The sequence below is a fragment of the Rhinolophus hipposideros genome (genome assembly GCF_964194185.1).
Source record: "Rhinolophus hipposideros genome assembly, chromosome: 16".
NCBI classification, from domain to species: Eukaryota; Metazoa; Chordata; class Mammalia; order Chiroptera; family Rhinolophidae; genus Rhinolophus; species Rhinolophus hipposideros.
This window is the reverse complement of record NC_138062.1, coordinates 47994074-48020112: the sequence shown is the minus strand read 5'-3', so window position 1 is coordinate 48020112 and position 26039 is coordinate 47994074. Positions and strand designations below refer to the sequence as shown.

The following is a 26039-nucleotide window of genomic DNA, read 5'->3' as shown; positions in this document are numbered from 1 at the left end:
TCGGGGAGAGGAATTCTGGGTCCTGGGTTAGGTTTGTGAATTAGGAGTTCATTTGGGTCAGAACCTTATACTGAATCCAGCTGAGAGTTTCCTGTGAGATGAAGCCTGAGGGAGGGAACATTTCCATTATTCTCCCAGAAGAGGAAAGTGTGGGAGCTCCCAGAGTTCATTCCTGGGGCTGCTCAGGGGTCCCTCCCTCCTTCTCCAGAGACTGACCCACTCCAGGGGTTCTGTCTCATCCGGGAAAGCCTGGAATGTAGAACCCTCTGAAAGTGGCTTTCCTTCTGTGGAAAGCAGGCTGTTCATCTGAGCTGATTCCAATACTTGTGTTTCTTTCCTTTGGATCGACTGAATAGTGTAGCCCTTTGGCTCTGGTCTCCCTGAGCACCGTATAATTTTATTTTCTGTGTGAGAAATAACATTTTTAGTTTCTTGGCTTAAAAATATAAGTTGATTGAGATATGATATCAGTAAGGCAAGAAAATTGTGGAATTAGACTTTTTGTTTCTTTTAGGCAAGAGAGCCTCAAGATGTGAGATGAATGTGTTTACGTTTTCAGGTCCACGTTTCAATTTTACATCAGGGTTTTGTACACGAGTGTCCCTGGAGAACACTGAAATTTAAAAGGCTAAAGTAATTGAATTTCTGTTTTATTTGATGTGGGGAAAACTAATCAAAGTTTATGTACATCTTTGAAAATCCTACTACATTTAAGGAGGCAAACCCAAATGCCTATTGCATCATAATATGCTGTTTATTCCTAAAATACCCTCATGTGAGATAGAGGGGAAGGACAAACTACGATACAATTTGTCCCTTTAGTTAGCAAGAGATTTGAAATTTTTGAAAATTTTCACTTTCTGTGGGTTACACTTTTATGACCATTAGTGCTTAAAGGAATTAAATCTTAGAGTGGGTTCCTATATACAAAAGTTAAACTTAAAGAAAGACTAGTAAATCTATAGTCCTACATGGTCACACAAATTTCTCAATTTATTTTAAATAAATTTGTAAGATAGAAAAGTCTAACTTAACAAGACTCACTACCCACATATCTCTGTTTTTGCCTTGTGTGTTTTGCTCCTGTGTTATTATGCACATATATATGAAGGATTGCTATGTCCTCTTGGAAAATTGACCCCTTTATCATTATATAATGCCCTGAAGGGACTGAGCCTCAAACTGTGGAGTCTGGTGTTAAACTCTGGTTAGTGGTAGAATTGAATTGAATCATGGGCCACCCAGGTGGTATCAGAGAGGTGGAGAAGTAGTTTGGAAAACACGTCACATATTCACTGTCATCAGGATAACTAGCCTGTGAACCTCACAAGTGTTGTGTTTTTTTGTCTTTTTGTTTTTGTTTTTAAGGAGGGCGCAGCTCACAGTGGCCCATATCGGGATCAAACCGGCAACCTTGGTGCTACCAGCACCGTGCTCTACCCAACTGAACTAACCAGCCACCCTCACAAGTGTTTTTAAGTGTCTGCCCACAGCCTCAACTTAGGTCAGGTAGAAAGGCTAGAGGGGACTTAAGTTCCCAGTTTTCCTCCCCCATGTCCGTTTGGTGCTGGTAAAATTCCAGTCTGCTAGGCGCCGGTGAAACAGAATCTTTGAGGACAGGCCTTGTTAACAAGAACAGAATATTGTGGGCATATTTTAAGTTGACTATTTTCCTGTTTCTCTTTCCAATTTTGGAGACACCAGTTTGCCCTGTGACCTCGATTCTTTGATAACTCTAAGAAGAGTTGTTGATTTTAAGTTTGCTTTCTTTTCTGGTGAGGATGGGAACGTCACCTTCTAAGCTCCTTACAATACAGATGAGTAACCAGAGGTCTCTGACTCTGTTTTAATGTTTGACTGCTAGTATGTTGGAAAAACACAGTTTTCTTAAAACTCAGTTCTTGCCTCCTATGTGTCTCCTTCACTTTCACCTAGAACACTTCAGTTCTGACACTTCTGGTCACCAACTGAGTGAGCGTTTTTCCCCACAAGAAGCAATTCTCTGTGACACCAACTGGTGTCCTATAACTTAACTCAATCATAACACTATGTATCTGGAGATAATGTCATATCCTACAGGTTAAGGTCTCAGTCCCACGAGACTACCCCCCCACACACACACACATTTCAGAAGCCAATAGCAAATAGTAGGTCTCCAGGTTACTCACAGCTTATTTCTGACTTGGCTACAAATCAGAGATTCCTATAACCTCCTCTTTGAGTTCGATCAATTTACTAGAGCAACTCACAGAACTCAGAGAAACACTTATGTTTACCAGTTTTTTAAAGGATATGATAAAGGATACAGATGAACAGATAAATGAAGAGATACTTAGGGTGAGGTCTGGAAAAGTCCCAATGAACTTGGGGTGTGTTACCTTCCCGGTATGTGGACAGTCTCATCAACCTGGAAGTTCTCTGAACCCCATACTATTGGGAATATGCAGTCCTCCTCACAAAGGCATAATCAATTTTTAACTCCATTTTTGACCCCTCTCCCCTCTCTGGAGCATGGGGTGGGAGGGGCTAAAAATGCCAAGCTCCAAAGCATTGCTTAGTGTTTCTGGTGAATCCCCCATCCAGGAGCTCAACCAGAGTTGCCTTATTAGAACAAAAGATGCTCCTAGTGCTCTTATCACTTCAGAATTTACAAGGGTTTCAGGAGCTCTCAGCCAAAAATCAGGGTCAGAGACCAACATGCTGGCAGACTTTGCTTTATTGTGCTTTACTTATGTTGTGGTTTTTACAAAATGAGGGCAAGACCCTCAGCCAGTAAAAAGATTCCAACTCCCTTTATTACAATACTCACTTTATTGTAGTGGTCTAGGACTAAACCCGCAATATCTCCGAGGTATGCCTGTATGTATTTTCTATTATCTGACAGCTGACAACTTTAAAGCCTTGTCCCTCCTTCTTCCCCATGTGCCCCACATCTGTACAAGGTGATAACAAAACGAAAAAAAGGAAAAAAGCCTGGCTGCTCACTCCTTTGGTGCTGGCAAGAGATTCAATCCATGAAAAGCCCCCTCGGTGTCTGTGCATGTGAACTCTCACCCTAACCTACCCCCTAATCTCAATTAAAAAAAAGAAAAAACAAGCCAAGATCCTTTCCTTGCTCTCTCAAGCCATTTCTCACCTGCTTTGAGAGGCCTCCTCTCCCCTCTCCAGACATTTCCATTATGGAAGTCATAAACCCTTTCACATATTCCTGGTAGGTGTGTGCTACTCCCCACTAGTCAACCAAACCTTGGGTGGTATTGGGGGTCCACCTGTCTCTGCAGGTTATAGGAAAGGTAACACTTTGCTTATTTGTTCTGTTGATAAAATTTCCAGATCTTTTCATATCAATAACCTTTGTTTTAAAAAAGTACCTATGATGATGAATTTATGTAACCCATTCTTTCTAAATAGACACATGGCTTGTTACCAACTTTTCCTGTTGAAATCATGAATGACTACTCAGATTGCCACATAACAGGACAAATGAACATAAACAAATGAGGTTCTTTTCCAACCTTACTTAAAATTTTTATCATCAAACATATTCAGAAAAGACTGTACAAACTGTGTTGTGGTAATACTTAGTAATAACAACATGAACAGCCTTGGAATCATCATCAAGATTCATAAATGGCCTGTGGGCAGTGGTGACGGTTATCCTGATATTCCCGTCCCTGACTCATCTCTGCCCTGCCCCATAGATGACCACTGTCCTGATTCTTTATTTTTTCATACTTTTGCCATCTACTATTTTTCACTAAGCAATGGTCTTTTAGTTTTGCCTCCTTTGATCTTTCAAGGAATGAATATTAATAGAGTTCCTTGAAAAGGTTTTCCGATGGTTACTTTGCCTCATATATTTCGCACATACTGTCATCTGAGGGCTCGGATCTGGTCTAGGACTGTGGGGTCAAACTTCCACCAGAGCCAAGTGCCCCTAAGACCGTGGGATTCTATAAAAGTACCAGATGAGTGGGGGTGGGGGAGGGCAGGGTGATGTCTCCCTATTGGAACAGGTCAAAAATCAAAATGGAACCAGACTCGTCATTCATTACGTATAGTCAGGTCACTTTTAAGTGTGTTTGTGAAGAAGGGTCACAGTTCCGTGAATGGCCTAGCCGCCTTATGGTTAAACACATTGTCCTTGGAAAAGACTGGTTCTGACCCGCAGCCAAGACAAGGTCAGCTCAAAGAAGAGACCTCCAGCCTGCTGTCACTCAGGCAGGGAAGGGCGGGGCCTTACGAACTATCCAATCAGAGGAGTCGCAAGTAACGTACGTGGGGGCGGTGCTATATGACGTCATGGTTGGCGTGGACTGGGTGTGCGCCGCTTCTTCCTGCAGCTGCGCTCGTGTACCCCTTCGCTGCCCTTTAAGGCCTCAGGTGGCTCCGCCACGTCTTCTGTCCTGTCACCTGCACTTGCCGCAAGAGTCTAAGGGTAGAAGACAGGGAACCCCAGAAACCAAGAAATGGTGAGTGTGCGGGGCCGAGTGTCGGAAGAGGGGGAAGGAGGGTTTGGTGAAACCAGCGTGGCTGGACCCGGCCTCCTCGCGGTTACTAAAGAGTTTTCAGATGCGAGTCCGCCAGGGGCGCGGCAAACAGTTTTGGGGCTCGGCCGGCAACCGGAATCACGTGGAGTTTTCTGTGGTCACCGTGCGGCTGCGTCGCCCCCAGAATTTGCGGTTACCACTGAAAGGGCCGTCAGGAGACCATCGTGACTCGGTCTCTGGGGTTCCTCCGTGGGAATAGCTGTGGTCTCTGGGGTCCCCAGTCTCTCCTTTCTCCCCAGGGGCATCCATTTTCTCCTGAGTTTTCCAGATGTTTGGGGAGCACGGCCTCAAATCCATGACCTTGTCCTCCCAGCATAGGTCTTCCTGGGACTAGCAATCCCTAAATTTCCAGATCTTTCCCTGCATTCCCAAACGCCATCTTCCCCTCTCCAGTTCACGGCATCATTATTAACTGTTTGTCCTCCGTGGTGCATTTCACACTACGCGGTATTTTAGTTGTTTATCATTTCTCCACACAGCCATGGATGGCTCTTTTTAAAGTTTTATTTTTTTGTCTGTGAATATTTGACATAAGAGAAAAGCACAGAATAATCAGCTGGAACTATTTTGTATAAAAAGCCACATGCCTCTCCCCCCCAGTAACTTTCCTGGGCACCGGCATCCTATGGGTGTCCCTGTTTGGTACCTTTCCTGGGTGATCTGTCCTTTCATCACAGTTCCGGGTCAGCACTGCCCCTCTCTGGGTTTGTGACTTTATTCACTTTCTTTAATTCTCCATTTTTCAATAAATAGAAATGTATTTAATCAGTAGATCTTGACAGACAGTGTAAAAGTATTTCCAAAGAGGCAAGAAAGGGGTGAATTTCAGAAAAATAAAATATTCCACTATTATATTAAATTTGTTAAAAAAAATTTTTTCCTTTTTTTTCTTCCATGAGCAGGTTTAGCAACATTCTAAGATCTGTTCTTTTCTTTTGGGAGATTTCAAATGCAATAGCAGGGCTTTGACTGTTTTCCAAACAGTTACTTGCCATGGAAGTAATACTTAACTGACATTTATTTTCTGAAAGGAATATGTACTTGCAGGTTTTCTTATTGAACTAGAAAAATGCCTTACAATTTTGTTCTGTCCTTTACACGTAAACAACTGGATTTGAGTGATTTTTCTGGATTGTTCAAATATTGGGTTTGTGTATTTAAAATGTCTGTGGTAGTCCAGAGCAACTTGGTGGGAAGCAGAAACCTGAGGTCAGTGACCCAAGCTAAGGCCCCCTTGAGCCTGCAAAGGAAATACTTGAAGGCCCTGTTGGTTCTTCCTGGGGAGCCTCCCCCTGCAAGTGTCCTCACACCCACCGTGGAAGGAGCCTTTACGCTGAGGAGCCTTTACGCCACAGCCCTGGGAAGCTGGGGGTGCAGAGGTAGGGGATGGAGGACCGCGATCCCTTTTCTAAGGTTGTATCTGTGGTTTCCTTGGGCCTGTTTCTAGACATAGACTTGCGCATTCCAGCCACAATGTATGTGCAGTCACAGTAATTTGTGTACATTAAGAAAGTCTGTGAAGGTCAGTTCTGTTTTCTAGACAAAGTGTTTATGAACTTGGGTGGAGGGTGAGAACCTTAAATTGGATCTGGCTAAGAGTTGTGAGAATTAAAGCCTTTAATCTGAGAGAGGAAGCCTTTCCATTCATGTGCAGGTTTGTTTATGAACATAGATTTTCAACTTATTTGGGGAAATAAGGAGCATGATGGCTGAATTGCATAAGAATAGGTTTAGTTTATTAAGAAACTGCTTGTCTTCCAAAGTAGGCATACCATTTTTCCATTCTCACCAGCAATGGATGAGGGCCTATTGCTCCACATCTTTACCATCATTTGGTATTTATTCCATGCTTTGAATTTAGCCACTGTAATAAAGTGTTTAGTAATATCTCATTCTTCTTTTATTTGCATTTCCTTAGTGATACGTGATGTTGAGCATCTTTTCCCATGCATATTTACCATTTGTTTTTCTTCTTTGGTGAAGTGTGTGTTCAGATCTTTTGTCCATTTTTAATTGTGTTGTTTGTCTTCTTGTTGGGTTTTAAGAGTTATTTGGACATTTTAGATACCAGTCGTTTATCAAATTAGTGTTTTGCAGCGATTTTTCTCCTAGTCTGTGTTTTGTGTTTTCAATCTCTTAACACTATCTTTCACCAGGCAGGTTTTATTTTAATGAAGTCAAACTTATTTTTTCTTTCATCAGTCTTGCTTTTGATGTTGTAGCTAAAAATACATCACCAAACCTTAGGTCACCTAGATTTTCTCCTATGTTATCTTCTAGGAGTTTTGTAGTTTTGCATTTTATATAAGATCTATGATCTATTTTGAGTTAGTTTTTGAAAAGTGTAATATCTCTGTCGAGATTAATTGATTTTTGTATGTGGATGTCTAGCTTTACTGGCACTATTTGTTGAAAATGCTGTGTTTTCTCCATTGGCTTGCCTTTGATCCTTTTTGAAATATCAGTTGATTATATTTGTTTAGATCTACAGGAAAGTATTGACTTTTGTAAAGTAACCATTTATTTTTCAGCTTTATGCTGTCCTCTTATTAGTTCAAGAGATTTTCTTTGTTACTGTTTTCTTTGAGATTTTCTCCATAGATAATCACGTCTTAAGTGACAAAGACAGTTTAATTTTTTACTTCTCATTCTGTATACCTTTTATTTACTTTTTTTGTCTTACTGTATTAGCTCAGACTTCCAGGACAGTGTTGGTAAAAGGACAGGTAAAAGAGGACATCATTGCCTTCTCCCTGATTTTACCAGGAAAGCATCCAGTTTTTCACCATATTAACTGCAGGTTTCTTGTAATGATCTTTCTCAAGAAAAGGGAGTGCCTCTCTAGTCCTAGTTTGGTACCATAAATAGATTTTGAATTTTGTCAAATGCCTTTACATTTTCACCTTCCTTTTCATTCTTAATAATTTGTCTTTTCTCTTTTTTCTCAGCTTGTTTAGATGTTTCTCAATTTTATTAATCTTTTCAAAGAATCTTGTGGTTTCCTGTAATTTTTGTTGATTTCTTCTTTGATTTAAATTTCTACTTTTGTGCTTACTTAGGTTTAATTTGCTTTTTTTCTGGTTTGATTACAAATACCTTTTTTCAAGTGTATACTTTCAATGCTATAAACTTCCCTCTAGGTAATGTTTTTGCTACATCCCACAAATTTTGGTAAATTGTATTTTCATTTTTGTTTAGTTCAAAATAATTTTTCATTATTTTTGAGACTTCTTTGATCCATGAGTTATTTAGAAGTGTGTTGTTTAACCTCCAAATATTTGTATGTAAGTGTTTCCTAATATCTTTCTTGATGATGAAGTATTCCACATTTTCAGTAAATTTGGTTGTTTGGTGACACTGATCAATTCAGCAAAAACCTTCTAAAGTCCGTGAAATCTCCTGAGTGAAAGGGGTGATACAGCGTCTTTTGTTCTAATGAGGCATTTCTTGGTGGGCTCCTGGAGAGCTTCAGAAACACCAAGCCTTGATTAGACGCTTAGAACTTCAGCCCCAATTCCATCTTCCAGCGGAGTGGGGATTAAGATGAGCTGGACATTGAGTTAATCACCAACAATCTTGAGTTAATCAGTTGTCCCTATGTAATTGAAACGTCCATCAAAATGCTTAAAGACAGGATTTAGAGTGCTTCCAGGTTGGTAAACGCATCGAGGTGCTGGGAGGATTGCTTGTGGGAGCTCCCGGTTAACCCCACCCCTTCGCCTCTTGTCCCCATACTTTTCCCTATGCGTCCCTTCCATTTGCCTGTTCCGGGGCTGTGTCCTTTCTCATAAACCAATAATAGTAAATCAGATGCCTTCCTGGATGCGACGATTGTTCTGGCAATTACCAGACCTGAAAGGATGTCGTGGGAATCTATAAACTTGGGGACAACTGGGTAGAAATGTCCGGTAGCCCAGGCACCTCCTTTATGGCTGGCATCTGAAGTGGGAGCAGTCTTGTAGGAGTGAGTGCTTAGTCTGGGAAGTCTGACGCTAACTCTGGGTAGTGCTAGTATTGAGTTGAACTGTTGGGCATACATTCGGTGACAGAGTTGGAGCAGCGGTGTCAGTTCTGAGATGCCACATATTGGTTGTCAGGAGAGGAAAACATCTATCTCTGTCTCCCACCCCCACCTTTGGTGAGCAGGAAGGCTAGAGGGGACTCCAGTTGCCTGTCCCCACCCCCATCATTTAGCACCTGGAAAATCCCAGTCACTTACATACACTCTTGTGAAATAGACTGAGGACAGGCTTTGCTAAGAACAGAACGTTGTGGGCATATTTTTAAATGGATGAGTTTTTTGTCTCTCTAATTTTGGAACCCGCAGTTTCCCTGTAACCTCAATTCTCTGATAGATCTAAAAAGAATTGTTGATTTTCAGTTCGCTGGGTTTTTTCTTGTGAGGACTGAATGCCATTTTACAAGCGCCGTACATACCAGACCAAAGACCAGAAGGCTCTGAGTCTGTTTTTTGATGTTTGCTGACAGCTTTAAACCTTCAGCCCTCCTTATTTCCCCTTCTGCCCCACATCTGTACATGGTGATAAGGAAGCCTGGGGTTCTCACTTCCTCAATGCTGGTAAAAGATTCAGTTCATGGAAGGTGCTGCCCCTGTGCACAGTCTCTCCCAACCCCACCCCTTAACCTCAGTGAAAACCCAGGCGAGGCTCCTTTACTTGCTTTCTCAAGGCATTCTTGAGAGGCCTGCCCTCCTCAGATACTTCTAGGAGGGAAGTAATAAATACACATTCTTTCAGACCCTTTGGCATGTGTGTGTTGTCATCAGTCTAGACATTTCAGCCAAATCTCTGGTGAGGTTCACCTGCCTCTGCAGGTAACTGTAAGATTTGTAGACAATGTCACGTGGTGGATATCTTACAATACGCTTTGCTTAACTATTCTATTGGTAAATCCTTCGCATCGTTTCATACCAGTAGTCACTTTTGTTTTTTAGAGGTGAATATAGACATAGACAATAGTTTAGTGGTTACCAGAGGATTAGGGGGGAGGGGAGCAGTAGATGGGGGTAAAAAGGATCCAGTATATGGTGATAGAAGGAAAACTGACTCTGGGTGGTGAGCACACAATGTATATACAGATAATGTATGACGGAATTGTACACCTGAAATCTAGGTAACTTTACTAACAGTTGTCACCCAGTAAATTTTAATTTTTAAAAAAAGTAAATATGATGGTGAGATTATGTAACCCCTTTAAAAACAGATACTTGTTACCAATTTTTGCTGCCAAAATTTGTGAATTAAAACTCAGACTGCCACATCACAGGGCAAATGAAAGTAGTAAAATTACGTTCTTTTCCAAATGTAATTCTTTAACTCTTTTTTCACCATTTTATTTTCTATTGAGGTAATGTTGATTAATAACATAAATTTCAGGTGGGCAACGCTGTTACTTCAACAGCCCTAGACACTGTGTAGCATATTCACCACCAAAAGTCTAGTTTCCGTCCATCACCCTATACTTGACCCCCTTTACTCATTGTGCCTCCTCCCCACCCTCTTGTCCTCTGATAACCACCAGTCTGTTGTCTGTGTCACATGGTTTTCATCTTTTTCCGCCTGACTCACTTCCCTTGGCATAATATCCTCAAGATCCATTTGTCATCCATTGTCACAAATGGCAATATTTCTTCATTTTATGCCTAAGTAGTATTCTATTGTATATACCAGGGGTGCCAAAAAACTATATACACATGACTTGCAGTCATCTTTCGTTATCAGTATACTTTGACTATTAACAATTTTAATACAGTTTTTTCCTTTCTTAAAATGTGTATACATTTTTGGCACCCTCTGTATATAATCCACATCCTCTTTATCCATCCATCTGTTGATGGACTCTTAGGTTTCCACATCTGGAATGCTGCAGTGAACATAGGGGTGCAGATATCTTTTTGAATTAGTGTTTTCATATTCTTTGGATAAATACAGGACAAATTACTGGATCATATGGTAATTCTATTCTTAATTTTTTGAGGAACCTCCATACTGTTTTTCATAGTGGCTGTTTCAGTTTACGCTCCCACCAATAGTATACAAGAGTTCCCCTTTCTCCAAGTATTCCCCAAGAAACACTTGTTTCTTGTTGTTTTGATAATAGCCATTCTAATAGGTGTGAGGTGATATCTCATTGTGGTTTTGATTTTCATTTCCCTAATAGTTAGTGATGTTGAATATCTTTTTATGTGCCTAGTGGCCATTTGTACATCTTTGGTGAAATGTCTGCCCATTTTTTAAAATCATGTTGGTTTTTTTCACTGTTGTTGAGTTGTATGAGCTCTTCATATTTTGGTGATATTAACCCCTTATCAGAAATATTATTTGCAAATATGTTCTCCCATTTAGTTGGTTGCCTTTTTGTTTTGTTGGTTTCCTTTGCTGTGCAAAAGCTTTTTAGTTTATTGAAGTCCCATTTGTTTATTTTTGTTTGTGTTTTCCTTGCCTTTGGAGTCAAATTCCCAAAAACACTAAGACTGATATCCAATAGCTTAATGCCTACGTTTTCTTCTATGTATTTTATTGTTTCAGATCTTACATTCAAGTCTTTAATCCATTTTGAGTTCATTTTTGTGTGTGGTATAAGATAACAGTCTAGTTTCATTCTTTTACATATGGCTGTCCAGTTTTCCCAACACCATTTATTGAAGAGAGTTTACTTTTTCCATTGTATATTCTTGGCTGCTTTGTTGAAAATTAGTTACCCATATGTGTGGGTTTATCTCTGGGCTTTCAGTTCTGTTCCATTGGTCTTTGTGTCTCTTTTTTTACCAATATCATACTGTTTTGATTATTGTGTCTTTGCAGTATAGTTTGAAGTTAGTGTTATACCTCTGGCTTGGTTCTTTTTTCTCAAGATTGCTTTGGCTACGTGGGGTTTTTTGTGTCTCATACAAATTTGAGGATTTTTTGGTTCTATTTCTGTGGGAAAATGCCATTGGGATTTTGACAGGGATTGCATTGATTCTGTAGATTGCTTTAGGTAATATGGACATTTTAACAATGTTAATTTTTGCAATCGTAAGCATGGAATATCTTTCCACTTTTTTTTGTGTCACCTTCAGTTTCTTTCAACAACGTATTTTAGTTTTCATTGTCTTTCACCTCCTTTGTTAAATTCATTCCTAGGAATTTTATCCTTGCAATTGTAAATGGGATTATTTTCCTAATTTCTCTTTCTGATAGTTCATTGTTAGTATATATAAATGCAAAAGGTTTCTTCTATATGTTGATTTTCTATATGTTGATTTTCTATATGTTGATTTTGTGGTCTTCAACTTTATTCAATTATTATTTTTAATAGTTTTTGGTGGTGTCTATGGATTTCTCTGTATAAAATCATATCTTCTGCAAATAGTGACAATTTACTTCTTTCTTTCCAATTTCAATGCATTTTATTTTTCCGTCTTGCCTAAGTGCTTGGCTAGGACTTCCAGTACTACATTGAATAGCAGTGGCAAGAGTGGACATCTTTGTCTTGTTCCTGATTTTAGAAGAAAAACTTTTGAGTCTTTCCACCATTGAGTACGATGTTAGCTGTGCTTTGTCATATGTGACCGCTATTGTGTTGAGGTACTTTCCTTCTGTACTCGTTTTATTGAGTTTGTTTGTTTTTCACAAATGGATGTTGTATCTTGTCAAATGCCTTTTCTGCATTTATTGAGATGATCACGTGATTTGTATCCTTCTTTGTTAATGTGGTATGTATCACATTGATAGATTTGTGGGTGTTGAACCACCATCCTTGCATCCCTGGAATGAATCCTCCTGCTGGTGGTGTGTGATCCTTTCAATGTATTGTGTTGTTTTCAACGTGTTAATATCTTGTTGAGGATTTTTACATCTGTGTTCATCAGAGACAGTGGCCTCTAATTTGTGAGTGGGGGTGGGCTGTGTGTGTGTGTCTTGTCTGTGCCGGTTTGGGTACCAGGATAATGATAAACTTGTAAAATGAGTAAGGAAGCATTTCTGCCCCTTTAATTTTTTTGAAGACTGTGAGAAGGATAGGTATTAAATCTTCTTTGAATATTTGGTAAGATTCACCAGTAAAGCCATCTGGTCCTAGATTTTTGTTTTTTGGAAGATTTCTGATTAGTTTCAATTTTCTTACTAGTCATCAGTTTATTCAGATAGCCTGTTTCTTCATTATTTCATCTAGGAAGGTCTATGAATTTATTTCTACTAGGTTGTTCAATTTGGTGGCATATAGCCTTCCATAGTATTCTTCTATGATCCTTTGTATTTCTGTGGTATCTTCTGTAATTTCTCTCTTATTCCTGATTTTATTTATTTGAGTCTTCTTTTTTCCTTTAGTGATTCTAGCTAAAAGTTTGTGAATTTTATTTTTCCAAAGAACCAGTTGTTAGTTTCATTAATCTTTTGTATTGTCTTTTTAGTCTCTGTTTCATTTATTTGGCTCTCATTTTTATCTCCTTCTTTCTACTGACTTTGGGCTTTGTTTGTTCTTATCTAGTTCCGTAAGGTGTAATATTAGATTGTCTATTTTTTATTTTTGTTTATTTCTTGAGGTAGGCCTGTATTGCTGTAAACTTTCCTCTTAGTACTTCTTTTGCTACATCCGAAAGATTTTGGTATGTTGCGTTTTCGTTTTCCTTTGTCTCTGTATCTTTTGACTTCTCTTATTTCTTCCTTGTATGGGAACTACTATTCCCATAGTAGTTCAGTAGCATGTTGTAAATCTCCATGTATTTGTGATTTTTCCAGCTTTCTTATTGTAGTTGATTTCTAATGTCATACCATTGTGATTTTAAAAGATGCTTAATATTATTTCAGTCTCATTAAATTTATTGAGACTTGTTTTGCATTCCAACATGTGGTCTGTCCTTGAGAATGCTCCATGTGCGCTGAGAAGAATGTGTATACTGTTGCTTTTGGATGAAAAATTCTGTAAAGCCATTAAGTCCATCTGGTTGAATGTGTCATTTAAGACCAGTGTTTCCTTGATTTTCTGTGTGAGTGATCTACCCATCAGTGCAAGTGGAATGTTAAAAGTCTCCTGCTGTTGCTGTGTTGCTGTCTATTTCTCCCTTTATGTTGTTAACACTTGCTTTATATATTTTGTTGCTCTCAAGTCATGCATGTATGGTAATAACTGTTACGTCTTCTTAACGGATTGTCCCCTTTGTTATTATAAAATGTGCATCTTTGTCTTTTACCTTCTGGGTCTTGAAGTCTACTTTGATGTAAATGTGGCTTCACCCGCTCTCTTCTGAATACCCTTTGCTTGTACTATCTTCTTTCCTTCACTTTGAGCCTGTGTTGTCTTTGGAGCTGACCTGGGTCTCCTGAAGGCAGCATATAGTTGGGGCTTGTTTTTTAATCATCTAGATACATCTTGATTTTTAATCATCTAGCTACTCTGTCTTTTGATTGGTGAGTCCCATTTACATGTAAGGTGAGTATTGACACATGAGGGCTTGACTACAGCCATTTAATGTTTTCTGATTTCTCTGTATCTCCATTGTTTGTTTTCCCTTGTGTTTCTATCTGCTATTTTAGCCTGGTTGTTTTCCTTTTCCTCTTTTCTTATGTTTGTGTCTCAGCCCTGGGTGTGTGTGTGTGTGTGTGTGTGTGTGTGTGTGTGTGTTTACCATGAAGTGTGTCTAAAATGTTTCGTGAATAATAGAGTCCTTTTTCTTCTGATTTTCATTTACCTATACAAGTTCCATCCTTTTCCTCCTCCCCTTTTTACGTTTTGTTGTCACAAATTATCCCTTTTTATGTTTATTACCAAATTGAAGTAGCTATAGTTATCTTTAATGCTTTTTTTCCTTTTGACTTTTATAATTGTTTAACACTCTATTCTGAAATAGAGGCAGAAGATTGCAACTCTGTCACCTTACTCAATGTGTATTTTTTTCTTTTTGTTTCAGGTAAAAGGGCTCCTTTCAACATTTCTTGTAATGCAGGTCTTGTGGTGGTAAATTCCCTCAGCTTTTGTTTGGCCAGTGCCCTTATTTCTCCATGTCTAAAGGACAACTTTGGTAGAGACTCTTAGCTGGTAGTTTTTATCTCTCAATATTTTGTACATATTATTCCACTCTACCCTGGCCTGTAGAGTTGCTGCTGCAAAATCTGATTATAATTTGATAGGGTTTCCTTTAGAGATTACTGTCTTTTTTCCCCGGTTTCCTTGAGAATTCTTTTTTTCATTACTGACTTTTGACACTTTTCAGTATAACATGTCTTGGAGAAGGTGTTTTTGCATTGAGATAATTAGGTGTTCTGATAGCTTCTTTTGCTTGTATGTCCAGTTCCTTCCCGGGTTTGGGATGTTCTCTGTTATTTCTTTGAATAGGTTCTCTGTTTCCTTTTTTACTCTCTTCTCATTTGGGGATTCCCATGATGCTTATGTTGCCCTAATGGAGTCAGGTAGTTCTCATTGAGTTTTCTTTTTAATCTTCATTCTTTGTCCTTTCCCACCTGAGTCATTTCTAGATTTCTGTCTCAAGTTTGCTAATTATCTCTTCCACATGGTGTCCTCGATCCCTGTGCTTTTTTTTTTTCTTATTGCATTATTTTTCTTATATGCATTATTTTTCTTATTTATTGAGATTGCTGGTGTCTTTCCAGGGGGAGGGGGACCTGGGTGACCAGGGTCATTGGGTGCTTTTGCTGTTTCCAGGTCACTTGGGTCTCAGGAGCACCACCACTGTGGTGAGGGGATGTGGAAGGTAGGAAGAAGCAGGGTTCATGAGCCTACTACACTGCAGCCTGGTTCCCTATGGCCACTGGTACTGCTGTGCTGTGGCTAGGAGGTCAGAGATGTGTCTCCACTGCCACTCTGGGTCTCTGGTGGTGTGAGCGCCACCACATTCCGGAGAGAGCTGGATTCTCAGGTGCTGACGCCACTTTTGTTCTTACTTCTGCCAGGCTGTGGTGTGGGAGCTGTAGCCCAACTCCTCTGCTGTTAATTTTGCTGGGGCTGTGGGCTCAGCTGCAGCAGCCGGGAAACCAGGGCTACAGACTCCATTCCTGTCCTTCACCCCCCGTATTCTGTCTACATGTTCTAGTATGCCTACCTGCAGCTGTACCAATGTGTGGATGTCTCAGGCACCCACGGTAACCTTTCTTGGGTTACAAATGTCCTAGTAGTTATAGATTGAAGGAAAGATACAAAGGAGTCATCTCACTCCATCATGATGTGATTGTCCTTAATTCTTTAAATTTGAATCACATGTATTCAGAAAAAAATTACATAATATTTATTTTGGAAAACAGTAACGATAACAATAAAACATCTGAGTAATCATCAAGATTCATAAATGGGCCTTGGGCAGTTGTTAGATTGTCCTGATGTTTTCATCCCGACGATTGGTGACTGACTGCCTGGGGCGGGGGAGCGAAAGGCTCTTGACACCAGCATGGGCCAGGGAGCTGGGCCCTACACAACTAGACTGAGAAACCGGAGGGGGGGAGGCGGAAGAAGGGGGGGAAATACCACTGCCATTCTTTTATGAGTCTGCAAGTACAAATACACAATGCTCTGGGCGTTGGAGAAAAACTGCTAAGCGATAGCTAGTGATCAAATTCAAATTTACAAGAAACGGCAATGGGGTATATCCAGTGACACTTCTCCCATTCATGCATAATTTATGTACTTGTTGACTATAGCCATTAACACTTGGGATTGTTAAATTGACTAATTTTTGTCCTCATCAGTATGAAGTGTAATTTAACATTTTCTTTCATTTCCTGTTAACAAAGAGATGGGTTTTTTTCATATGTGGTCTTTCATCATCTTTTAAGTATGTTTTGGTAATTCCCCCCCCTTTTTTTTAAACTATGTGTCCCTTCAGTCTTACCTCCATACCCTAAATCTTTACTATTGCATGTATTGGAGATACACCTTGTTTGTGTTTTAACTGCATGAAGTTTTAACATATTTGGTCAATTTCTTCTTGCCTTGGGGCTTACTTTTTTTCTTATATGAGAAAATTCTGCCAATTTGGGGAGCACTGAAGCTTTTACCTGTGACTTCTTAAAATGTCCTAGCTTTATCTTTCACATTTAAGTCTATAATGAATTGGCTATTGTCCATGGAATGTAAGGGAATAAAATGCATTTCCCAATTAGATAAGTTTGTCCTTACCCCGTGTATTAAAGTGTTCATGATGTCTGCCATTGGTCTACAGAGGCTGCTCTGCCTTGACCGAATTTTCATATTAAATGTTGGCCATGGAAGACACTCTACCTTGGTTTGTTTTTCTCTCTGCTAATACTATGCTATCTGAAATTCCGTAATTTAAGAATTCTTGATGTATATTTGTTCTTCAGAAGACCTGACCATTTTTCAACTCATTCTTCCTATCAGGTTTGGAGGAATTGTTTTTGTTGACTCCTAAAAGGTCTGTTTTGGGGATTGATGGAATTTTATAAAGATATATTTTGGGAGAGGTAGCATTGAATTATTTCTAAGAACTTGCACCATATTTTCTTTTATTTTATTCTTTTATGTTAACTAATAGAAAATTCAAAATTTTTATTAGGCTCAGTAAGTGTCATTCATTAGTCTTGTTCAGTATGTAAATAAATTTGTTCTATAGGGAGGGAACCAGATGCAAGCTTCCAGATGTTCTCTCCTAGTGTAATCAGACATGATGGGCTCAATTCCACAAGCAACAAAGTTGTGACAACATAATGTAATCTGTTGTTTTCCAGGGACGCTCATTAGAAACTCAGTGCTCAGAGTGGTTTCAGGCTGCAGATCACACAGGCACTCTCTGCCAAGCATAACAAAAATTCAGACTCTCAGAACAAAAACGAGTTTGGGACATACTATATTCTTTGCATATACAGTTTAGGCACACTGAGCCATTCTTATCAGTTAGGGTGGTATGGCCTCTTATATACCAGTTCCCAAATACCAGCGAAGGACAAACATGTGAGCAGCCATTCCTAATAGTCGGCACTCTCAGGCTTGCTAATGTACTAGGCAGTACTACAGATGAGCAAGCACTACAGGTCCACCATAGAAAGAGTAATTAGCGCCAACCCAAGCAGCTCATTTTACTCTGTACACCCACCGAGAAGTGGGGGTTTCCTATTCTGTTCCTTAACCAAACGGGTAAATTCTACCATCAGAATTACTGGTGGGAGCATTTTCTCTATCCCCTGCATATAGATATCAATGGGTTAATGATCTTTTTCAGAGACCAGTTTTTCAGGGAATTATGTGGCCTAGGGATTCCTAGAGGTCGGGCTGTTGTGTTCCTGTACACCACATGAGGTCATGGAAGTGAGAAGAGTGAGGGCAGCCTCTAGAGTGGTTGGTTGAAAATCATTGCCTCCTGAAATTGGAAAAGGGAAGTTTTATGTTCTTTTAGAGGAAAGCACTAATGAGCCCTTTATTTTTTTTTTTATAATGATGATGGGCAAATTGTGGTCTTCAGTTAACTCCCTCAGGGTCAGCAGGGCCCAGGATACACTGTTATGATTTTACCAGAAAGAGCTCTTCTGGTATCTTATCCTCTCATGTGTGCATACAAGGGTATATGCTAGAAATTGGTGAGAAGCAGCTCTGAGTCCCAGGAGTGTAGGGATTTTGTGGAGGTCTAAGTTGTCATGCCTGAGCTGTTCACGTCTGAATAACTTCCCAGCCCCATGAAATGGGACAGAAATGAAAAGGAGTAACTATGTGATAAATGTTTTCATAGACAAGTTAAAATTAATACTCTCCACAAGAATGTTTTCGTTCATTTAGCTGTATGGCTACTTCTAATGTCCTAATGTACTCGAGGACTGTATGGCCAGTTGATCCTACTTATTTGTTGGATTACCACACATAACGGCCTCCCGTGTTTAGGAATCAGAATAGAATAAAAAGCTTCCAGGTCTTCTCTGAGTTTTTAGTCATTAAACCTTACACATCGTGGAGTGCTGCAGTTTACAGTGGGTAACAAGGAAGGAGAGGAACTTACAAAGAATTGATGGTCTTAAAATTGAAATACTTCTTTCATTTCTATAGCATTTCTAGCATTTCTCCAATGTGCTAGTATAGTAATGGGCCCTAGCCATTAGGGAATAGTAAGACTTGAAGTGATCATAGTAAAAACGTAGAAATAATTTCCATGTTTTCATGATATTATTAAATTGAAGGAAGTGATTATGTATAGTAAGAATTCTGATGGCTGAGTCATAGAATAAATATTTTGAGATCACAGAATCATATGTGAACTTCTTATGAATTGACTGTAGATCCCCAGTTCTATCTATCATACCTGTCTTTCTGTGTACATGTGTGGGATGTTTTAGGACTCAGTGGCCTTTGAGGATGTGGCTGTGACCTTCACCCTGGAGGAGTGGGCCTTACTGGATCCTTCACAGAAGAAACTCTACAGAGATGTGATGCGGGAAACCTTCAGGAACCTGGCCTCAATAGGTAAGGATGATGACATTCCTTCACTTAGTCACTTACAGAACAAGTGTTTCTTGTCTGTCAGCATTGTTCTCTGATTTACAATGGGGAAAGGGAACACTTTGGTAAATAAACCAGACATGGGCAGAGCTTATCATAGACCAGTAATGTCATAATTCTGTGATTTTTTTTCTTCTGGATCTGCATTTTAGGAAAAAAATGGGAAGACTATCACATTGAAGATCAGTACAAAAACCAGAGAAGAACTCTAAGGTGAGTTACACTCACAACAGAAAGCAGTGTCCTACAAGGGAATCTTCATATGTCATGAAAATCTAAAAACAAGCAGACAGAAAATAACCCAGCTTCAAATTTATTTCATTTTAGAAAAATTCTACCAAAAATATGTTTTCTTAATTATTACATAGATGTTCAGTTTTTCCAAAATAGTTCACTTGGAATCATTATTCAGAAACTCCACATACGAGTATCACTACCTTGATAATAGCTATGGTCTAACCTTCTTTCAGAATATTCAGTGTATTGAGTTTCAAGCAATTCAGACAGTTCAGAAAACCTACTTTCCTTATAAATTGTAAATGCATAATTCTAATTTTACTAATCATTAATAAATCACTAATTATTTACTCTTGTGTGTTTTTTTTTAATAGAAGTCATATGGTTGAGAGACTCTGTGAAAATAAAGAAGGTAGTCAATGTGGAGAAAACTTCAGCCATATCCCAAATCTTAATCTGAACAAGAAAACTTCTACTAAAGTAAAACCATGGGAGTGCAGTGTGTGTGGGAAAGTCTTCATGAGTCGTTCATCCCTTAATAGACACATGAGATCTCACACTGCTCCCAAACCATACAAGTATCAGGAAGGTGGAAAGAAGCTTTATAAGTGTAAGATATGCGGGAAAGCTTTCAGTTATCTCCAACCTTTTCAAAAACATGAAAGAAATCACAGTGTCGAGAAATCCTATAAATGTAAGGAATGTGGAAAATCCTTTAGATATCGCCAGTCTGTTCGAAAACATGAACGGACTCACACTGGAGAGAAACCCTATCAATGTAAACAATGTGGAAAAGCCTTTAGATATCATCAGACCTTCCAAACACATGAAAGAACTCACACAGGAGAGAAACCCTATGAATGTAAGCAGTGTGGGAAAGCCCTCAGTTGTCCCAGTTCCTATCGAAGTCATGAAAGGACTCACACTGGAGAAAAACCCTATGAATGTAAAAAGTGTAATAAAGCCTTCAGTTGTCCCAGTTCTCTTCGAAAACATGAAAGAACTCATACTGGAGAGAAACCCTATGACTGCAAGGAATGCGGGAAAGCCTTCATTTCTCTTGGAAGCTTTCAAAGACACATGATAACACATACAGGAGATGGACCTTATAAATGTAATGAATGTGGGAAAGCATTCAATTGTCCGAGTTCATATCGAATACATGAAAGATCTCACACTGGAGAAAAACCCTATGAATGTAAACAGTGTGGTAGAGCCTTCAGTTGTTCCAGTTCCTTTCGAACACATGAAAGAACTCACACTGGAGAGAAACCCTATCAATGTAAAGAATGTGGAAAAGCCTTCCATTGGCTCACTACTTTTCAAGTCCATGTGAGAACTCACACTGGAGAGAAACCCTATATATGTAAGCAATGTGGTAAAGCTCTCAGTTGTCCCACTTCCTTTCGAAGACATGAAAAGACTCACACTGCAGAGAAACCCTATGAATGTAAACAATGTGGGAAAACATTTAGTTCTGCTCTAGGTTTGCAAATCCATGAAAGAACTCATACTGGAGAGAAACCCTATAAATGTGAGGAATGTGGGAAAGCATTTGTATCTCTCACAAGCTTTCGAAGACATATGATGACACACACTGGAGATGGACCTTATAAATGCAAGGAATGTGGGAAAGCATTCAACTGTCCCAGTTCATTTCGAATACACGAAAGGACTCACACAGGAGAGAAACCCTATGAATGTAAAATATGTGGTAAAGCCTTCAGTTGTTCCAGTTACGTCCAAGTACATGAAAGAACTCATACTGGAGAGAAACCTTATGAGTGTAAGGAATGTGGGAAAGCCTTCATTTATCGCACAACCTTTCGAGGTCACATGAGAGTGCACACTGGAGAGAAACCATATAAATGTGAAGAATGTGGGAAAGCCTTTAGTCGGCCCAGTTCATTTAGAAGCCATGAAAGAATTCATACTGGAGAGAAACTTCTTCAGTGTAAGCATTGTGGAAAGGCCTTCAATTGGCCCACATCCTTACATAAGCATGTCATGAGAATGCATACTGGATAAGTATAACTGATTAATACAGGAAATGTCAATCTTAAAAAATACACTCAAAGTCATGTGAAAACTACACTGGAGAGAAATGGCCATAAATGTAAGTAATATGAGAAAGCCTAATGCACATTAATTCATATAATACTCCAGAAAATTCACAACATGAAAGATACGTTTTTAAAGTTAAAAATACATTGTTTTTATCAGTGGATCATTCTGAAACTCAGTCTCTGGATTGTGGATTCTGCTTGTTACTTTTGCAAATGAACACTAAGTTGAGACAACTCTGTAAGTACTCTAAGCAATAGTAGATAAGCTTTTAGTAGGTAATATTTTTCTTTAAATCAGCTTATAAAATTTTTGTTTTCCCATTTTGAAGTCTTTTGGATCCATGAAATATAAGCTGTAATATATCAATAGGGTTAATTTTCATATGAATTTTTAATTCTTCTATAAGTTAAGGGAAATAATGACACTGGTACTTGTTGGGATTCTCCTATTTGTTTCGTGTGGTAGGTACTGGATATTCCTATCCCTTATAAATATTTCTCCGTTCTTATGAGAAAAACTTTCTTTTTCTTTCATCAGAAGAGATTTATTCAATTTTCCTTACTAATAGATGGTTGGCATAAATTTGTAAGTATGAAAAGTTCTTCATAAAGTATAACCTCATTTGAATTACTATTTACATCTTTTCCCTTTACTCTGTCATTCTCTCTGACTGTGATTTGGATAATAGACTTTACACTAAGAAAAGCAAGCTGCACTGACGTCAACCTCAAACTTACAAAGCAGTCATAAAATATTTAATTATTTTAGATTTAAATTCACAGCTACAATAACTTTGCACCAAGGCAACGTTTTCCCCCCATCAACCCATTAAATTTCTCCTACAGTACTCTGATGTCACCATTTAAGGTATCTTTTACCCATAATACAATTAGAATGATTATATGATATCACTGAAGTCTGCCAGTGGTGTTACCATCTCTCTATTGAGCACCTATTATGTGCCTGGGCTGGACACTAGAAATACAACCATGAACATAATAAAAGTGGTCACTGCTCTCACAGTACTTCAAGTCTATGAGATTAAATATAATCACATTTCTAGGTACTTTCCTAAGTGTTATTTACACACAATGGTTCATTTGTGTAATAACATTATCTTTGATAGACCAATAAGCCTTTATATTTGCAGAACAGAAAAGAGACCTGTGATAGGACAATCAAGTGTAAAATTGGAGATGGCTGTCCTGGAATATGTTATGTCAACATGGGTAATGTTATGACCTACATTTTCCAGAACATTTTCTGTTCTTTTTATGGTGCCGTGTTAGAATTTATCAATAGCCTCACTTGTGTGAGATTTGGAAAGACAGAAATGAAGAAGGCCTTAGTGTTTGAACCACAGTACACAGACAGATGCGTAGATGTTTCATATGTACCTGCTTCCAACCCATTTTCCTGATTCTTTGCCCTGCAAGTCAGTTGGTCCTCAGTACTACCACCAGCTACATGACTTCCGTTTTCTCAGAGCTGTAGGTTTCCACAGATGCCTCCACAAGTCCCACAGCAAAAATCTGTCACAGTTTCAATTTTCCTGCAAGCCCTCATGTGTCCACCAGACAGCAAATTTGGACTGTCATGTTTCAGAATGTTTTCTGAAGCACAGAACCCCGTCTTGTCTAGATTGTATTCGTATATGGTCTAATTTGTGTAGTAAACACTATGTTTTGTTAATATTGGTAGTGACCGTGTGTTCCTGATTCCACTATGACAGCTACAGTGGTGCATTCCAAACAAACTGTTGAAGTTTGTTTCTCTGCTGCACTGAGCAGTGACTGCTCTGACCCAGCCTGTCCATATGAGAATTGGCACCTCCTCCTATCAGGCAGATTGTGGATATTTCTGATTACTTGCAGCTGAACATAATTCCTCAGTACATTTTCGATTATGTTTGCATGTGATTTAAAACAGTATTCTTTTTTTTGTTGGTCAAATGCTTCATATAAATGTTTTATGAACTATTTCAAACAGCTTGTGTACTAACATATTTTCTTTTTCACTTCCTGATAGGATATGTTAAAACATCTCATTTTTTTGTCAAGTAATCATTACACATTTTGAATTGATGTTATGTGGTATTTTTTTTCCTCAGGCAACTCTTTTATTCTATAGTTTAAAATGTTTGTCATTAAACTAACCTCTCACTCATTCTTAATTAAAAACTTACATCATGGTTTTCTTGGTGCCTTCTTGCCAAAACTACCAGGATCACACCTGTACTCAAAGAGAGAGGTGTAATGAATTGTCATGATAAGGATGACCACAAACTGTAAATGATAGTGGGCTGTATCAGTAAGACAGTGCCCAAAAGGTCTTAATCACACTGTGAGGTGTACTAAATTCTGTCTTTAGTAATCATAATAGTTCTTACCTAAACATGGAAATATTTCCTGTGGCATAAGGGACATTGTTTTCTATATAAAGTACCTCAGTTAAAATATATAAAGTCACTTGCACTTTAGCAAACTTCATAATATCAACTGAGGCCTTCAGGTAAAATTGTCAGAGAACACAAATCTAGCAAAGGAAAAAGACAGGGTCCCTATTCCATTCGAGCCTTTCTTGCTCAGAAACTTAGAGACTCAATTCCATTTTTTTCAGCATTCCTCCTCTGCCAGACGCTGTAGACTCAAAATATACACAGTTTTTGGTACAGCCATTATGGAAAGCAGTATGGATATTCCTCAAAAAAACTAACATAGAACAAGCATATGATCCAGCCATCCTACTTCTGGTATTTATCCAAAGAAAACAAAAATACTAATTTGAAAAGATACGTGACCCTTATATCCATTGCAGCAGTATTTACAATAGCCAAGATATGGAAACAACTTAGATGTCCATCATAGATGGATGAATGGATAAAGAGGATGTGGTATATATAAACATACACAAATGGAATTTACTCCAGCAATAAGAAAAGAAAGTTTGACATTTGCAACAATGTGAATAAACCTAGAGGGTATGTGAACCTAGCACCTAGAGGGTGCTAAGTGATAAGTGAAATAAGTCTGACAAACACAAATACCATATGGTTTCACTTGTATGTGGAATCCAAAAAAGAAAAAAATCAGACTCATAGAAATAGAGATCAAACTGATGGTTGCTAGAAGGGAGGGGTGGAGGGATGGATGGAAAAGGTGAAGGGGAATGTAGTCAGTAATATTGTGATAAGTTTGCATGGTGACAGGTGATTAGTAGACTTACTGTGATGATCACATCGTAAGGTATATGTCGTGTTCAATCACTGTATTGTACCCCCGAAACTAATATATTGTATATCAACAGTTTTGGTTTATAAGATGGAAATAAGGGTTTTGAAAGAAAGTAAACAGTGACATGAGGTAATAGGGATGCTGGGTGTGTGTATCTCCCTTTGGAGGGTCGGGCCTTGGTGAGTAAGGATTATTGATTGTTTCCACCATCTGATACATCTTAAACAGTGGGGAACAATACAGTCCTGCATTCCTGTGACTAACAGTAATGGTTCCAATGAAGATAAAGGTATAGACATGGTTGATTTTCATTTTTGCCATGGTTAAAAGTTTTATTGCATGGAATCATAATCACGAGTTTAGATGTGGTTTATCTAAGACTTAGGATCAGGTAAGACTTGCCGTTCCTTTGGGTCACAGGGATTTGCCTTTTATATTTCCATTATCATTTTGTTGCTACACAGATTGAGTGAACTATATGTAGCCCATGAAGCACTGGAGTTCTTCCATGTTTGAGGAAGAGTTCTATACCTCTGCATGATTGAAGCCCATCATGGGTTTTCCTATGAGTAGAGTGATATCTGTGCAAATCCTATGTGATTTCCTGGTTAAAACACCAAAAAGATCTATAGAAGTTTAGACATCAGTTATCCCGGGAATAGCCAAGATAAGCTGCAGACAGAATGTATCACACTGAGTAATATCCTATTTTAGTGGAAAAGGAGGTGTGTTTGACATCCTCAAAAGGGGGAGTTTTCAATGCCTTTTATAAGAGGAGACTTGGGAGCTATTTGTTTCACTGGTCAACAAAGTCACAAAGCCCATTTTGCTGTTCACATGGCACATTTCCATATTCTTAGACTTCCCACACATATTATGGAAGTGGGAGGGTGGAAACTACCGGCTTTGTGCTTTATTAAAGAGCAAAGGAAATCCAAACTGCCTCCATTTTTTCAGTGATGGAGTAATTATGTGATTTCTTACTAATTACTTGTCTCAGTTCTGCCCCTCTCCCAGTCATTCATCCCATCTTACAAATGGAAGCTGAACACAAAACTGTGTTGCCAAACTCATTCAGCTCTCAGAATAAAGGCCTCCGTCTCTCAGGTTGAAAGGCCCAATGTGTGCCATCACTTCTGGGTACTGTCAAAATTTTTATATTCAGAAGAAAATGCAAAATTTGAAGTTCTGCACTTTGACAAATATGGCATCAAATTTGACAAACAGCTCATGTGGCAACATGGTGTTCTATATTACATTCTGGAAAAAGTAGAGGCAAACATATAGGGACCTAAAACAGATCAGTGGTTCAAATTGGGTGGAGGAGTTTCTACAAATGAGCACCACAAAAACGTTGTTTTGGGAGTGATGGAGTGTCTTCCGTCTTTTGATGGTAGTGTTAGTACACATTTGTGAAAACTCACAACTGTTCTGAACATTAGTATGTGTGTGTATGTATCAAAAATAATAGAAAACAAAAATGCTTTCATAGGTGAGG

At 38.8% G+C, this 26039-nt stretch overlaps 1 long non-coding RNA gene across 1 annotated transcript; it reads left to right on the top strand.

Annotated features, from left to right (window-relative positions):
- Positions 1 to 4280: 4280 nt before the first annotated feature.
- Positions 4281 to 23501, top strand: LOC308509357. Its single transcript, XR_013995187.1, has 4 exons — positions 4281 to 4472; positions 18842 to 18968; positions 19157 to 19217; positions 19616 to 23501. It is a non-coding gene; the product is annotated as an uncharacterized lncRNA (long non-coding RNA).
- Positions 23502 to 26039: the final 2538 nt, after the last annotated feature.